Raw genomic sequence first — 18,417 nt, forward strand, 5'->3', positions numbered from 1 at the left:
GGCATTGCAACCTCCCGATCTGCCCTGCTCTGTGCATGACGGGGCGGCGCCCCAACTCCCCAATCGGCCCTGCTCTGAGCCTGACCAGGGGCTGCACTTAGGGATTGGGCCTGCCCTCTGCCACCCGGGAGCAGGCCTAAGCCAGCAGGTCGTTATCTCCCGAGGGGTCCCAGACTGGGAGAGGGCACAGGCCGGGCTGGGGGACCCCCCTACCCCTGCCCCCCGAGTGCACAAATTTTTGTGCACCAGGCCTCTAGTCTCTCTATATAAAAGGCTAATATGCTAACTGTCCAACCGGTTGCTATGACACACACTGCCCACCAGGGGGCAGATGCTCAATGCTGGAGCTGCCCCCTGGTGGTCAATGTGCTCCCACATGGGAGCCCCGCTCAGCTGACTGGGATGAGCAGGGCCGGGATGAACGGGAGCAACTCTTACCCGGCCCCCTGCTGCATTGCACACTACTATATCCCTCGGGGGATGTTGGATGCTGCTTTCAGCCCAATCCCTGCAGGCCACGCCGATGGACCCCACTGGTGCAGGAATACGTGCACCAGGCCTCTAGTATTTATAATAATTATTATACATGTCATAATTCTTGGAAAATAGGTTTTTTGTTACACCAATTATTGGTTAATTTCTCAGCTTACTTCTTTCTCTAATTCTAGAAAGAGATTTGTACTCTGAGTGCAGTGTTTAGTGAATTCATAATTGCACAGTTGACCTGTTGGGTTCATGTTCTTGAACATGTGTCACTGTGGACTGGAATAAGTGCCTGCATTAATGTTCTTCATCCTTTCTTTAATGTGACTTAAAAGCATTCTGTTTATATTGGAATAAAAAACCTGTTACTCATGTTTGAATATGTCATTCTGAAAATGCAGCCCGTGTGCTATTCATTTTCAGGTGAAAATAACTCCTGCTCTTCTGGGCATAGAGAGGCAGTGTGTCCTCTTGTAACCATGGAGACCTACCATGAGCTTGGAACTTGAAGCAGTGTGTTCCATAACAGAAGGAAATAGCTCTGAGAAGATCACAGAAGTCACAATTCAGCCTGTAGGGAGGGAAGTGTTAGACAATGCACATTCAAAAGATATCACAGATTCGCACACATTAAATTTAGTTCTGGTGGTTGGTGTTTTAGGTCAAATCTCTTCAAGATCAGTACAAAATGAAAGCAAATTGAACAGTTATAGAATATTTTGAGAGGTGATTTCTTTTCTAAGGCACTGTCATTATCTATAAACCAATAATCTCTTCAGACCAGTTTGAAATATTGCATCTGATTCTGTAGTCCATCTGACTTTTCCTCGTTCCATGCATCCTTCCATTCATTCATTTGATTCACTTAGAAATATATGAAAGTCACGTCCTTTCCATGTGTTACAAGTCACAGTCTGATTTTACTCTTGCAGTCATTTCTCCTTCTTCTGTCTTTTCACTTTGCATCTGCTCTCGCCTCTGCTTGCAGGGCTTTTGTCCAGCTGGACACATGACTCATGTCCCCTCTGTCCCTCATCAATCTTGTGTCACGATCCTGCTTTTGGTGCTCTATTTCTCAGTTCCACTTTCCGCTTTCTACAACTATATATTTCGGTGTGTGTGTATTTGCTGATAATCTGACTTCCCTAATCCTTACCATACTCCTTCTAAAATGTAAGTTTTTAAGGGAAAATCCCTTGTCTGTCTCCCACTACCTTATCTTCAGCACCTGGAACTGTGTCTGACATAGGAAAGGTGCTCATAAATATTTGTTGAATGAGTGAGTGAAATAATTCAATATCTCCATTGCCTTCTATTGTAAGTACAATACTGTGTGATCAGGTGAAATTAAAATTCACTAATGTTCTAAGAGTTTTCAAACAAGGTAGTGATGGGAAAGCAAAAACAATGGTAAAAATAATTTTATAATAGCATTTACCTTTGAAATGTACCATAGGGCTAGGAAAGCCAAGGACACTCCCTCAAAAACAATCACGAGACAGATAACCAATTTCCAATAAAGAAACCAACAAATCAACGTGACATTCATTATGCCAGATTCTTTTAAGCTATAATAAAATATGATGAATTCCAGTGCTTTAAAATATCTGCAACAGAGAACATACATTTATGCTTGGGGATATTTTAACCTGATCCTATTACCCTTCTCTCTTCTTCAAACTTAGCCCTTTGATGATTTTAGTATTTCTCTAAAGTTACAGACATTAACTCAGTATTACAACTTTGATGACATCTCTAATTTTCTTGCTTCTTCCCAACCCTCCTGTCCTATTAAATTGGCCATCAATTCATATATGATTCAGAGGCGAGGAGGTCCTTTGTTGTACTTCTTTATTATTCAGGCCTGCAATTAGGAGGGGATAATGGAAATCTAGTCACTACCCTGATAAACATGAGAAAGGGCTAATCCTCTAAAGACTCCATGAATTCAATATATAAGTTGAGCATTGCTAATTACCTTCTCTCTCTCTTTAAAAATATGTTTTAAAAAAATTATTTTAGGGAGAGGGACAGAGAGAACATCAATCAGCTGCCTCCTGTACAACCCCTACTGGGGACCGTGCCTGCAACCCAGGAATGTGCCCTGACCTGGAATCAAATTGTGACCGTGGTTCATAAGTCAATGCTCAACTACTGAACCACACTGGCCGGTCTCTCTCTCTCTCTCTCTCTCTCTCTCTCTTTCTTTTAAAAGAGATAGTCAAATTTATTTGCATCCTCAGTTATTGCCCCAAGTAAAGCAATTCCCAGACATTATATCACTTCATCTGTAAATATTTCAGCATCTGTCTCTAAAAGGTAAGTCTCCAGCTGACCAGTTTTTTTTTAATGTGTGTTTTTTTTTATTGATTTCAAAGAGGGAAAGGGAGAGAGAAATAGAAACATCAATGATGAGAGAGAATCATTGATTGGCTGCCTCCTGCAGGCCCCAACACTGGAGATCTAGCCCCTACCCATGCATGTGCCCTGACCTGGAATCAAACCATGACCTCCTGGTTCATAGGTTGATGCTCAACTACTGACCCATGCCAGCTGGGATAGCTGACCAGTTTTTAATAAAAATACTCATGCTCAATTGTTTCAGCTCTCTTGCTTGACTTGCTCTCCAGTTTCTTCTCTCTCAGCAGACTGTCTGACTTACCTCCCGCCTTTGAAAACACTATAATTGGTTAGCAGCTGGGAAGTCTGGGAACCATCTCTGACAGCCAAACTCACATGAGCATTAATTCCCATATGCATTGGATTCTATAATTTGTGAAGAACTTAGAGATATGTACATCCCTTGTCTCCAGAATACTTCACATTCCACCAACACTGGCAATGTTTCTAGCAGTCCTTTCTTCATTTCAGGTATAGAGACAGGTGAACCAGACTTATGGGCAGGAAAGTGGGTTTTGCAAAACTAATTGAAATAGATATATCACAGTTTTCAGATGACTTGTCTCTCCACATTGTTAAAAACTTGAGAGTCAGGGATTGGACTAGGTATAGTAGACATGTCATTTCATTAAAACCATCCCGTTTCCCCCTTTTTACAAATGAGAAACCTCAGGATCAAAAAGGTGGACTCACTTGTCCAGGGTCAACTCTGGAACATTTTGGAATACCAGCCCATGTCTGTCTGGTTCCTATGCCTGTTCTATGATTGACTACACTAAGTCTCCTCCCACCCTCAGCCTTTCTGCTCTCTCTTAAATGAGAAACAGATGAATTTCTATCATGTGTAAGCCACCCCTGTTTTAAATTGTCTCATTTAATTATTTTCCTCCCTGACACATAACTCACAAATAAATTCTCTTCATTCTATGTCACCTTTCCACTGCATGGTTGTAACAGTTTTCTAGTTTGTCTCCCAGCATCCAGTTCTTCTGGTAGATGCTGTCACATTGATTTTAAAATCTTGGCTCTGGTAGTCGTTCAGCTCAAAAGACTTCCATAGTTTACTTAAAAAAAAATCCTCACCTGAGGATATGATTTTATTGATGTTTAGAGAGATAGGGAGAGAGAGAGAGAGAGAGAGAGAGAGAGAAATCAGTTGCTTCCTGTAGGTGCTCTGACAAGTAATTGAACTGGCAACCTTTTGGTATATGAGACAACACCCCAACCAACTGAACTACCCAACCAGGGCTAATAGCTTCCTTTTCCCAACATAATAAAACTATCTTCCTTCATCTGACAGTTCATATTTTTCCATAATGTTGGATAACCCAACTTGCACACTTAGCTTTCTCCATCCCTTCTCTTGTCACCATGGTGTGCTATGCCATTATTCCACATGGTAGGCCACTACCTGACAATAGCTGCTGTATCTGTAGCCTTCTCTAACACTTGCTGTGCCGAGTCTTCCCTCTGTACTACTACAGCATGTTATCTATATTTCTCCTCTAGTACTTATCACATTTTACCTAATATTTTGGTTATCTTTTGAGAGTAGTGGTTCTATTTTATTTAGTTTGAATATCCCATTGACTTTTATACATAATGAGAACTCAAGTAATAATTATTAAATAAATGGATGGCTGGATCAATGGATGCTGGCCATGTTTCTTTTCCGGTTCCTTACTTCATTTAACATGTTGATTTCAACACTGGCAAATCTATTCTTCTTGAGACTACAGCAGAATCTTTGATTCTTTCCACATTAATCACCTGACTGTATTCCACTGTGATTCCTAAATAATTTTCTGAATAAGGAGCAATTGACTGTTCATGAAATTTACTTTTCTTCTCCCAGCGGAAAACATTACACTCTAAAGAATGTGTGCTAATATACGCTGCCTGCCTGCTTCTGTTGAAAAGAAAGATGAAGTGGAAAGAAGAAAGGTAAAATTGAGACACGTACATGATTTTCCAAAGGCTATTATGCATTCTTGGTGTTTTTGATTTGTTACTTAGAAGAAAAATGCTTGCTTTAGTTGTCTTTCCTTTGAAAGAAGAGTAGCACATCTCCACATTTCTTCAGCCCATTGAATCCTTTGTTTTCCCACTTGCATGGTTTTATCTATATGATTTACTTGTAACCTCAATTCTTACAGCAACTAGTACTTAGATGACACATTGCAATCAAAAGCATCCAGGCTCCTTTGGTCCTCACAACAATCTGGTGAGGTAAAAAGAAGGTGAGAATTTATTTCCACACTCACAAAAGAGAAGCCCAGAGCTCTGAGAGGCTGTAACTCATCTTAAGTCACATACATACATGTGACAAAGGATTCACGTGATTTGATTTCCAGTCCGGAGTCCTCCTTTGCATTTGTACCTTCTTATTCAGGTCTGCAATAAAGTCATCCTCCCCTACCCTTTATTTGTCATTTTCAAAAGAACTGGTAAGAACCAGGAGGTCAATGGTTCAATTCCCACTCAGGGCACATGCCCGGGTTGCAGGCTCGATCCCCAGTGTGGGGCGTGCAGGAGGCAGCAGATCAATGATTCTCATCATTGATGCTTCCATCTCTCCCTCTCCCTTCCTCTCTGAAATCAATGAAAACATATTCCATGATCTCCCCCAGGGGCCACTGCGACAGCCACCCTGCTGCTGCCCTTGCCCCACAGCAGTTTATTCTCCAGGCGGCAGTGATCATTTTAAACACCTCACTCTGTGAACAGATTCTTTTACAGGAATCCTCTAGTCAGAGTGATCGTTTCAAATAAGTCAGGCCGTGTGATTCCTCTGCTTAAAACTCCCCCGTGGTTTAGGGTTGCCAGACTAACACAGAGCACCCAGTTCACTTGGGATTTTAGAAAAACTTACAGTACTTTATAAATAAGCAGGTCCCACATAGTGCAGGCATCATACTTATACTGAAATTAATCAGATACTTTTTCAGTGTAAATATGTCCCAAATATTGCATAGAATATACTTTTACTAAAAAATAGGTTGATTGAGTATCTGAAATTGATGTTTAATTGGGTAGCTCTCTGTTTGCTAAATCTGGCTATCCTACATGGGTTCCCATTCTGAGAATGAAAGTGGACTCCTTCCTGTGGGCCACACTCCTGGGTGGGAGGCCCGCCTGACCTGTCTGACACTTTCTCTGATGACTTTCTCCTTCATCCTGGTTATCCTTTCCTAAAAGGCCACACACTTCTGCTGTAGTTCCTTTGTTGTGACTGCTCTGTCTGCCAGCAGCTACCCAAACCACCCTATTTAACACTGCAGACCATCCTCCCCACAGCGTTCCTGACCCTCCTTGGTTTCTGTAGCACTCACTTCCTCCTAACCCCCACATTTATTGAGTTTATCGATTTTTGTCTGTCTTTCCTGACTTGAAAGATAGCTTTACAATGTAGGAATCTGTGTTCACCACCTAGAAAGGTGTCTGGCACATAGAGGGCCTTCAGCTAATATTTGTTGAATGAATTACTGATAACATGCAGGGATACAAGAAATCCACATTGAAAAATCAAATAACGGTTTTACATGCAACAGAGAGATGACATAATTATGAAAATATGGATCAGAATAAAAGTGAAAACATTGTATTCTGCTTATAGCCTATGTGTAGACTTATCTGTGAGAACATATGTTTATATAAGATAAATACAGTCCAATTTTTTTCCCCATTACATGTGATAAATACCTGTCTGGATATTGCTATTGCCCAAGTGCATTATGCTTTTGCTCTGTGTTATTTTCTATTGGCTTTTTTTTTTTTTGTATTCTATTGGCTTTTAAGTGCTGGAGTGTGTCTGTGTGGCGGCTCTATTGATGTCAGTAAAATAACAAAAATGTTCAAATGAAGGAAAGAGAACAATGGGCTTGTTTGACATTTTCACTGTAATCTCCTGTCTAGAAGGGTCAACATTATTTTTCTGGGCAAGGCTAGCAGAACAACTGTACTAAATGTTGCAGCTTTCAGAAAGCCCACTCCGTGTTCACCAAAGCTTTACTCAATACAATATTATCTCTTTCATGTCCTAGAATCTAGGTTTCAGTCCTAAAGATTAGATGAGGTTCTTTTAAAAGCTTGCAAAGGAAATCAAAATTTTCATAGTGGTGATGAGGGAAAGAAAAAGAATAATAACTGGTCTGTTTCTTATAGAATGAGAAAGGTTGTTATGTCTTTTGTATATACAAACAGGTTATACATTTCCTAAAGGTCAGCCTATTGTTAGGGGAAATTAAGGTGTTCAAAAATAATTGCTGGCACATCCTATATGAGTTCCTTCTTCAATTATCAGAGGTCAGAAGATAGGCCATAACTAATATATACTTTACTAGAAGCCCGGTGCACAAAATTCATGCACGGGGGGATTGGGGAGAGGGTGTCCCTTAGCCCAGCCTGCACCCTCTCCAATCTGGGACCCCTCGGGGGATGTCTGACTGCGGGATCGGGCCTAAACCAGCAGTCGGACATCCCTCTCACAATCCGGGACTGCTGGCTCCTAACTGATCGCCTGCCTGCCTGCCTGATTGCCCCTAACTGCTTCTGCCTGCCAGCCATATCGCCCCCTAACCACTCCCCTGTTGGCCTGATTGACGTCTAACTGCTCCCTTGCCAGCCCAATTGCCCCCAACTCCCCTCCCCTGCCAGCCCAATCACCCCCAACTGCCCTCCCCTGCTGGCCTGATCACCCACAACTGCCCTCCCCTGCCAGCCATCTTGTGGCGGCCATCTTGTGGTGGCCATCTTGTGGTGGACATCTTGTGATGACATCATGGCGGCCATCTTGTGATGATATCATGCGAGGGCGTCGTGTGACGCCATCTAGGCTTTTATTATATAGGATTATCATAAGTAAGCAAAATAGATGGATGAAACAAAATTGAATGAGAAAATGGAAGAGAAGTACTTAGGTAGAAAATGAGTGTTTTTTCTCTGTTTTCTAAACTTGCTGTAACAATATTTTACTTTTGTAGCTAAAATAGTGATGTATTATAAAATGAGCTATGTGTGGATGCAATAGTGGCTGTGGCTCATGACCATGAGAGCGCAAAAACTTATCTGGCATGAGGCAATAATGAACTTCCATAGGAAAAATTCTACACTTGCCAATCCTTCCTGAACAAAGTAATGACAAGCCAGCTTTAGAGAAAATGGGGAAAAAAAACAACTTTTGAACCCGACCAAACTAATAAAAGCCTTACATTTTTCTTTTAAAAGGAACAAAAATTATGTTTGCTAGACCTAAAAAGTTCAAATTATTGTAATTTTCATTTATAAATTTTATTAAAGACTCAGAATTGTCTAAATTGGCCAAATTTAGATTAATATAAAAAGAATGAATAACATAGGAATCTTAAATAATATAAAAGCACAGTCATGATATATAGCTAAGTCTCTATGAATCTCCTGACTCATCTTTTTTCCCCCCCTCTCCCCAACAAAAGTACCTGTTTGCTCTTTTACCTAGGACAGTGGTCTGCAAACTGTGGCTCGGCAAACCGCGGCTCGTGAGCCACAATGCGGCTCTTTGGCCCCTTGAGTGTGGCTCTTCCACAAAATACCGACTTCTGTGCATGGGCCATGAAGTTTCAATCGCACTGTACGTGCGCGCCCACACGTGGTATTTTGTGGAAGAACCACACTCAAGGGGCCAAAGAGCCACATGTGGCTGTGAGCTGTGGTTTGCTGACCACAGACCTAGGACAAAATCAACCTCATAGTTTGATATTATCATGAAATGTTGTTGGCATAGCAGTACTAACCATAATTATTTAATAATAAATTTTATGAATAAGACACTTCTTCTTGAGAAAATCATATCTATCAGTGTAGGGCGCAGCTATAGGGCTAAGCCTCAGACTGATCTGTTGGCAAAGCCACAAACAAGTCCCAGCTTAGAGGGTACAGTCCTCTTAGCATAATTAGGCTTTACCTTATGAGGCTCCCTAGATCCTTCCTAGGTAGCTAATGGGCTGTGGGAGGTGCAGCAAGTGCTGCCAAAACAAGTGAAACTCACAAGAACATTGTAACTATGGTGAACACTACCTTGTTTACCTCTGGCTATAAAATAAAGGCTCAGCTTGCCTGTGGATCTCTCTCTGTGGCCTCAGCCAGGCACAGGAAGATCCACCTAGACCCAGCTTATTCTCTTTGTCTGTCATTTCTTCATCCTTCACTCCCTCACTCAGGCTTTCAAACCCTTGGCTGAGCTGGCTCGGCACATACCAGTTGCTTCACTGTAAAAATGAAGGCCTTGAACTTGACTTCTAAATTAACTTCTCTTCCTGCAAGACTACTTCTATATATCATAACATTTCCTTTATTGTGTTTATATTGTAAAATGCAACCACTAAAAAAAATATTAGATTTTCAAATAATTCAGACTTGAAAAACTTTATGAATATTAGAAAAAATAGTGAAGTTTCAAGGAAGTAAATTATAACACACATGAATATGTTATAACTGCATCTCATTTAAGAAAACGATATAGCACAGCCAGAGTGGCTCAGTTGGTTGAATGCCGTCCTGTGCACCGAAGGGTTACTGGTTCAATTTCCAATCCAGGTGCGTACCTGGGTTGTGGGTTTGGTCCCCAGTCAAGGAACATGCAAAGGGTGGCCGATCTCTCTCTCTCTCTCTCTCTTTCTTTCTCTCTATTTCACTCTCTCCCTTCTTCTCTCTGGATATGTCCTCAGGTGAGGATAAAATAAAATAAAAATTACAATATAGTTGACAAATTGAAAGATCTATATTGATTTTTTAAAGAAAAAGAATATAGAAAAATGGAAATGTTATTTAAAAAAAAACTACCTATAACCTAATTGGCAATGTCTACAGTGATTTCTTACCCTTCACTTTATACGAACACACACACACACAAATACTTAGGCAGATATGAATAGCAACATTGACACAGAGACAAATCAGAGAGTACAAGCTTAATGTGCTTAACTTGGCTATCTCATAATTCAAAAACAGAATACCTTACTACTGGTTTCAAAATAATTTTTATTTTTCACCTAAAATATGTTGAGCGCCATCTATTCTAGTAATACATTATATCTGGAATGGCATTTTGGAATTATGGGAAGGACATGCTATTATAATCATACTAGAGGCCTGGTGCATGAAAATTCATGCACTCAGGGGCGCTCTCAGCCCAGCATGCACCCTCTCGCAGTCCGGGAGCCTTCAGGGGATGTCTGACTGACTGTTTTGGCCCACTCCCCAGGGGATTGGGCCTAAGCTGACAGACAGATATCCCTCTGGCAGCCCAGGAGCCCTCGGGGGATGTCCAACTAATGACTTAGGCCCGAGGGGAGGCGGCTTCTGGCTGAGTGGTGCTCCCCATGTGGAAGCGCACTGACCACCAGGGGGCACCTGCATTGAGCATCTGCCCCCTGGTGGTCAATGCGTGTCATAATGACTGGTCATTCAGCTGTTAGGGTCAATTTGCATATTACCCTTTTATTATATAGGATGATACATCTTGAGGTCTGTTGTCACCATCTATTGCCTCCCAGATTTGGAAAGTGACTTTATAAATATAAACCTTGTTTTCTAGTTTACAAAATGCAGCACCATTCTTGTTTCACTCTAAGCAATGTTATTACATTTGTAATGACAAAACCAAACTAATTGTAGTATACAGGTAACACAAGTTAAATGGAGATATGTATGAAGTGAGGAGAGTGTATTAGGAGTTCTTTTAAGTGTGTATGTATTTATAATGTGCATACACTATTAGCTCATTAGTTAAAGAAGACAGAAATGTTGAGTTCTGGAGGAATAATTTGCTGCTTTTATTATGAATGAATATGTTATTGACTCTGAACAAAGAGAATAAAGTAGGAGTTGCCAATTTATGCTTTACCAAAAGAAATGAATAGGTCCATTTGAAAACACTGTATGTTAAAATGTCATGAACATGGGAATGACTTTTCAGTGGTTCCTCCTCTAGCTTTTCTTTCATGCTGTTTAACAGTAAGCGAACCCACGGAAAACTTGGTCATCAGCTCGCTGCTTTTTCTTCTCTCATAGTGTAGCTAGACCTGAGCTACAGCTCTGGCTGTGTTCTTGATGATTCTGCTCTTCTGCACACTACCTTTATGGATGGGCAGGTAAGGGCCTCTCCTTTGCTGTCTGTATCTCTCTCTCTCTCTCTCTCTCTCTCTCTCTCTCTCTCTCTCAGGTTACAGTTATCTTTTGCATGAACCTTGTTTGGGAAGGAGTTTAGAAAAGAACTCTGCCCTATGATCCAGTCCAAATTATCTGGATTGTATGTAGTTGGTTTTCAAACACATTCAGATAGTGATAAAATGCTGCTACCATTTCCTTGGCAAGATACCCATCCTTTGGGAACTTCATGGGTTGGAGTTGCTATAGTTTGATGAAGATCCCATAATCCTTTTTTATCCTTGACCTTATTGCCATGACATATGATCATAACTTCACACTGGTTCCTAGTTATCTTTTAGATTTTTGTGTTTGTTTGTTTGTTTTACTATCTTTATTTTTCTTTTTTAACCTTTACCCATACCTTATTTCTGAAGTCTCAAATGTATACCTCTTATTTAAGGAAGGATCTTATGTATCCCCCAAATACTTCAGTTTCTAATGTTACTTGGTTTTTATTTTACCAACAAAACACTTAACTCAATTCTGCTCAGCCAGAACTGTGGGATAAGGCAATTATACATTTTAGTTTTGCTTTAACATCCCAGTTATACCTGTTGTTTGGGAATAACTGTGGGATAAGGCAATTATATTATAACTTATTTTTTCACTTAAAATTTTTTTCTAGGATGTTAGAAAAAATCTATGATCTCCTAGCTGCAGAAGAAAATGAAGATAATTAACCAAATTCACATTGCCTTATGAACGACTAGAAATGTCATAACTCTCCTTCACACAAAGAAATCTCTGGAGACTGTTCTAATTGGAAGGCATAAAGGATTGTATGTTATACTTCAATTAAACAGAGTTTCTGGTGGAAATTTGAGTACTAAAATAAAGGCGTAGCAAAATACAGGAGAAGATACTTTATGTTATGTTTGATGTTCAGGGATAAGAAAGTGGATATGTAGTCAATCTCAAACATGTTCCTTGCCCATAAAAATACTGTTAGAACTTTAGGTAATCATAAACACATCTTACCTGGGGGTCTTATCTTAGTTGAAATTGCCACTTACCGTGTTTGATACTTTATTACCTCTGCCTGAGATGTCCAAAGGCATATATAATGAATCACACTCACCAGCAAGCCCTGCATACTGATTCCTGGAAAACCTTTCACAATTATTCACAGTTTAGAACATGTTCCTTAAGCAATATTTCTGAACACCTACTGTGTTAGACAAGTTGTTTGCTATTCATCTTGAGTTTAAGCAAGGCATTACTCATTCTGTCTTTTCAGACAAGAATGAGTTCTGAGTATAAAATCAGAAGCTCTGTGGATATCAAAGAATAATGTTATATCTAGGTGAATAGCTGTGCTTTATAAGTAGTACCGTGACAAAGGCATAAATGACACTAAAAGTGGAAGTATTTTCTACTAGTAAAGGAGGGTATGTTGTCTTATATTCATAAAATGTTTATTCTCTCATCCAGAATCCAAATAGTGTGAAATGGCAAATACATGGGCAACTTTTGTCCTCTATTTTTATGAAACAAGGATAGAGGACATTAAAAATTTGATGTTAGATAACTCAGAAGGTCTATTTTATTATTTCTGCAGAAATTATCTGATTTCTTATCACTTCTACACTTGAACTGTAAAATAAGAAGTGATAGTCAAGAGGATAATATTATAGCACTGAAATATTTTAAGTTAAAAATATTACTGAGAACCCAAAATGTGTAAGTTAATACACAAGGTATGATTTAATTGGAATAGTTTCTGGCACATGGTAGTAATTCCACACATAAAATAAAAAATAAAGAGTCCTTTGTTCAAGAAATGTATAATTTAATAAAAGGGCTTGGGGAAATATTCCTTTCTTTTTTTATTTTTGGCAGTAGGATCAGAATCTCCCTCTGCTGCAAAACAGTTTGGGTTACTTTTTAACATTATATTTTTATTTTAATAATTAAAAAATATTTTTAAAATATCAGGACTCTGTTTTTAATTGTTGTCAATATTACTGATGTCCCCCATTTTCTCCTCCTTTACCCCCTCTTCACCCAGTTCCTGCCCAGTCCCAGGCCTTCACCACACTATTATCTGTGTCTACGGTCTGTGTGTGTATGCCTGGAAGTCCTTTGGTTAATCCCTTCCTGTCCCCCGCCTTCCCCACGCACACACCCTATCCTCTGAGATGTTAGTCTGTTGTATGCATTCATGCCTGAACCAAAACAGGTCTGGAAATATAGACTCTTGGGTAGGAATTCAAAGTAAACCTCACTGAAAGTAAAGGGAGATATCAAGAGATAGGAAACTTTGTTGACTATGTCTTTTTGGCAATGCTGTCTAATAAAAATATAATGCAAGTAACATATACCATATGTGTATGTAAAATTTATAGTAGCCACATTAAACAAAAGTAAACAGGTGATACTAATTTGGGAGGAAGTCTGCAATAATGTCAACATTAAACATTTTTAATAAAAACTCTTAAAAATCAATAATACAATATATTTAACCCAATATGTCTAAAACATTATCATTTTAATCCATGGTCAATATTGAGATATTGATATATTATTGAGAAATTATTCTACATATTATTGAGATATTTAATTATTGAGATATTATTCTACATTTTTAATATTTTATAGTATTGTTTTTTATAATAAGTCTTCAAAATCTGTTGTTTATTCTACACTAATAGCACCTCTCAATTTGGACTTAAATTTTCAATGGTTAAAGTGAGTTTAGAACTATGTTCAATGGAAAAAATATATACACCATTTGTTTCTAAATGCAAATTCAAACAAATTAAATTTAATATTGAGATCTTGAGTTGCAGTAGCCACATTGGGAGTGCCAAATAATGGCACAGGGCCAGTGGCTACAGCAGGGCTATAGGCTTAAGTCTCCTGGCTTTACTTAAATTTCCCACAAAACTTTTACTAAGAAATCTCTGTTTGGGGAGTATTTTTTTAGTTTTTTTTCCAATCATAAGTATATACATGTGCACACTATTTTGTTTAATGGAGGAGGAAAGGGTAGTAAGAATCGATAAATCTACATGTATTTGAGTATAATCCACTGGCTTATTGCCAGGCTACTCCTTATAAAGCAGCTTCTATTATGATATAAGAACATATGTCAGATCATTTAAGACCCATTTCAAGATAGATTATTTCAACTATTTCCCAATAAAAAATAATTGAAATTTCTAGCTGGGAGTTTTCTGGTATACCTGGAGCATGTATGGAAGCTGAGCATGGGGACTTGGATGTTCCATGAGCATCATGAGTACATGACATACATGACAGTCAGAAGCACGACACACAAAGCAGATGCGTGCACTCAAGAAGAGCAAAGATAAACTGCACATGTAGGCTTCCACTTCCTGGGAATGTAAGCCCAGGGCTTACTGTGCACTTTGGCTATTTTTGTGGCTGATGAAGTCAATGCAATGGTTTGTAATGAGATAGATAAAATTCTGTCTGCAGCACAAGCATCTATTCAATAAATGTCCAGACCAGACAGATGAGGTGCAAAGCCAAGATGTGCCAGGTCGCCAGCTTCCACCGGGGCTGATGGATGTTGCCATGTGAACAGCATTCTGTCAGAATACACCTGGCTGAGGACAGTGATTGTTTCCTGTGAGTAAGACACAAAGCTTAGAGATTCATTCTGGAGCTTACCCCGAATAAGGCTACTGACGAGAACTTGCACCACTCAATGTTTGTTAATGGGTGTCAATGTGGACTTGATTAATTTGAGGGTGTTTTCGTGCACACCTGCGGCAGATGGCCTGTGCTTTTCAGCTGCTCTTATGATTTAGCTACAAGTATTTTAAATCCCAACTGTCAGCCCAGAAGCACTGACCGTGAATGTTAAGATTCACAAGCAGCATTGCCAGTGGCAAGAACACACTTGTGGGGTCATCCTGTTGTGGGAAGTATGACTCAGCTGACCTTTTGGCTCTGCGTTACTTAAAGGCGCCAGAAGAAATAGCAAAGAAGGTGACTTTATCCATTTCATGGTCCTGCCAGAGCCATGGATAGTCCTTCTGAGACAAGGACTTTTGCAAAATGAATCAATAGAACACTTTGGTACAGTCACGAAAGTAATGCTAATTATAATGCTTTAAATACGCATAGGGCTTTGTCAGTCACAAAATGTTTTTATGTCCAGCACATTTTTTTTTTTGTTAATCCTCACCAAAATATATTTTTCCATTGATTTGTAGAGAGACCAGAAGGGAGAGAGGGGTTGAGGGGGAAAGAAAGAGAGAGGAGGAGGGAGCAAGAGAAACATCCATGTGAGAGAGACACATTGATTCGTTGTCTCCCACATGTGCCCTGACCTGGCTGGGGATCGAACCTGAAACCCAGGTACATGCCCAAGACCAGGAATTAGACCTGCGACCCTTTGGTTTGCAGCCCAACACTCTAGCCAGTGAGCAAAGTGGGCCAGAGCAATTATCTCATTTTATTACTAGAATATCCCTGAGAAGTAAGCAGGGCAAAAGTGTTATTGTTTCTCTTTAATAATTGAAGAAACTGAGGCTCAGAGAGGTGTAAAATAATGCTTGAATGCTTGTGCATGTGTAATTTGATAAGGTCAAAATGACATCTTGAGTAAATTAATAGGGAAAATAAAGTAAAAAAATCCAGTGGAGACAAGAGAATTTCTCTCATATAGATGTCTGGTGTTTATGTCCTTTAGCTTGAGGCTTCTGACCTCTAAATATAGTAGTATGAAAAATAGCTAAAGAGAGACTCCTCGAATGAATAAGAGAAAACCTCTCCAAAAAAAAAATGGATCATGTAATTGGAGGCAAGGTTGCCATCAATATCACACTCTTCTTGTTGCTTAGTAATAGAATCCTGGATTTTAAGCTGGCATATAGCCATCTTGAAAAAGATCGTATTTCTCACCTTTCACTGCAGTAAGTTTTCTGACAAAAAGTGGTGTTAGAAATTCTCAAACATGTCCTTCAATGGGAATATATTAGTCAACGGCAGCCTTTCTGTACTTTCAGGTATTAAATACATTAATATAGAGAATTAGGAACTTACCCAATAATTGGAAGAACAGGGGAAGCAAAAGTCAGGGAAACTACTAGTGATTTTTCTCAGCTTGAAGTAGCAAAGAGTTTGCTGGTGATACACACAAATTATAGGACTTTCTGGGAAGCTCCCACGCATGATCATTTCATGCAGTAGCAGCGTGAGCTGTTCCCAGAGCTCACAGGGGAGCAAGTGGCTGTGAGTCACACACCTGACCACACATCCGACTATAAGTGCTTTTAGAGATGATGATTCTTGCCCTTTTCAGCCTCCAAATCTCAAGTGAGTGCCTCTCGTTGGAGAAGTTTAACCTGGACCATTGGAAAAAGGATTTGGGGAAACTCAATTTCTGACCTTTCTTAAGAGAAAACTTAGAATGAGATTATTGTCATACTGACTTGTCAACAGACAATTCAATACAGCCCACCCCTCTGTTCAACTCAGCATTCATAAATGGCATTTAACTCACATTGGACTTCTAAATAAAGACCATGACAACACCGCACTGTGCCTACCATGGTGTGACTCCTCTTTCATAAATAGGCCTATGCAAGTCCTATATGGCCTTTATCAGCTCGAGATTGTAGTCTGTTTTTTTTTTACTCACTCACTTTCCCTTTCATGATGCTACCAGTATAACTTAAGTATTGAACTAAAATGTTAACAATTACTAATGTACCTAATACTAGTTTTTATATATATTTGATTTTAAAAATTAGACCTTGCACTATATATTATACAAATAAGCATTTCTTACTTTTTTAAAATCCTCACCTGAGACTGTGCCTCTATTATTATTATTATTATTATTATTATTTAGAGAGAGATGAAGGGAGAGGGAGAGAGAGAGAAACATCAATGTGAGAAAGAAACATCAATCAGTTGCTTCCCCTATGTGCCCCAATGGACTGGGGATTGAACCCACAATCCAGGTATGTGCTTTGATCAGAAATTGAACCCACAACCCTTTGGATGGTGCAAGAGACAGCGCTTCAAACAATGGAGCCACACTGGCCAGGGTCATTTCCTATTTCTTTGGCCATCATATTCATAGATATAACTACAGGAATCCAAAACAATTGGCTAGTTCACTTACTTCAGTCAAAATCTTTTCAATTTAGAGAAAAGTCAGCAAAATTGATAGTCTAAACCTGAGCAAATGTTTGAATGGATAAACTATTTCTGTAAAAGCAGTAAGTCCAGTAACTACATGGATGCAGCCTATATTTTTATGGATACAGTGCAGACCTCACTTTTGTAAATTCTTGCTTGTCACTAACAGTGATGATTTATGTTTGAAGCATGCTATACACAGGAGACCATTATCTCAATTTTATGTTGGGTGACATTCTTGCCATCTATTTCATTTCCAATTTCTTAGAGAAACGAATGTTTGAGCTCTTTTTCAGATGCACCACGTATTTTAAAATCCTCTATAGCCCTCAGGAAATGTAACAGACACAAGGACAATATACTCGTAACTATAAAATGCTGTGCTTGCAGAATGCACATTGATTTCAAACTTATTTTCCCATATGACTCATTCTCATGCTCCATACTAGGAGCTGTGATTTAATCATCTATGGCCATAGAAAATACTCTTCAATAATCATTCTTGCGAGTACATGTTTTTCAGGTTGGTCCTTCTGTTTCTAACAAAAGACCATCCATTACACAGAAGATGAGTTTGTCCATATGATGATCACTGATGACGACACTGCAAAATCAGGATATGCTTATTACTCTTTTATCATGGTCGAGGCAGATTATATTCAGAAAGAAGGCATCGATGTAAAAATCAAAGGTATATATTTGGCCTACCTGTGTGATTCAGTCAATATCAACAATTCCTTACAACCTTCATTAAAAAAAAGTGGAAAATTCCAGTCAAACTTTTAAATGTTTACGCTGAGCTTCTCCTTATATTTGTTAGACTTTCACCCATAAGGTTTTATAAAGGTATTATTTTGTCTTTTTGTCTAAATCCTAGTTTAAATTATATCTTTAATAGATAATGATATATATTCTAATGATACATAGTATTAAGTTTATCTCAAAATATTATATTATAATTTTACTAGAGGCCTGGTGCACAAAAATTTGTGCACTTGGGGGGCGGGGGAGGGGGGTCCCCCAGCCCGGCCTGTGCCCTCTCGAAGTCTGGGACCCCTCAGGAGATAACGACCTGCTGGCTTAGGCCTGCTCCCGGGTGGCAGAGGGCAGGCCCAATTCCTAAGTGCAGCCCCTGGTCAGGCTCAGAGCAGGGCCGATTGGGGAGTTGGGGCACCGCCCCCTGTCATGCACAGAGCAGGGCGGATTGGGAGGTTGCGATGCCACCCT

The 18,417-nt window shown here is 39.4% G+C and overlaps 1 long non-coding RNA gene across 1 annotated transcript in view; it reads right to left on the reverse strand.

Annotated features, from left to right (window-relative positions):
- LOC106725032 overlaps positions 1-18,417 on the reverse strand; it is a 25,750-nt gene that overhangs the window by 5,533 nt on the left and 1,800 nt on the right. The window contains exon 2 of the long non-coding RNA XR_001360883.1: positions 18,172-18,184. This is a non-coding gene — a long non-coding RNA (uncharacterized LOC106725032). The remainder of the gene's footprint in view (positions 1-18,171; positions 18,185-18,417) is intronic.

Source organism: Myotis brandtii, unplaced genomic scaffold (genome assembly GCF_000412655.1).
Source record: "Myotis brandtii unplaced genomic scaffold, ASM41265v1 scaffold10, whole genome shotgun sequence".
NCBI classification, from domain to species: Eukaryota; Metazoa; Chordata; class Mammalia; order Chiroptera; family Vespertilionidae; genus Myotis; species Myotis brandtii.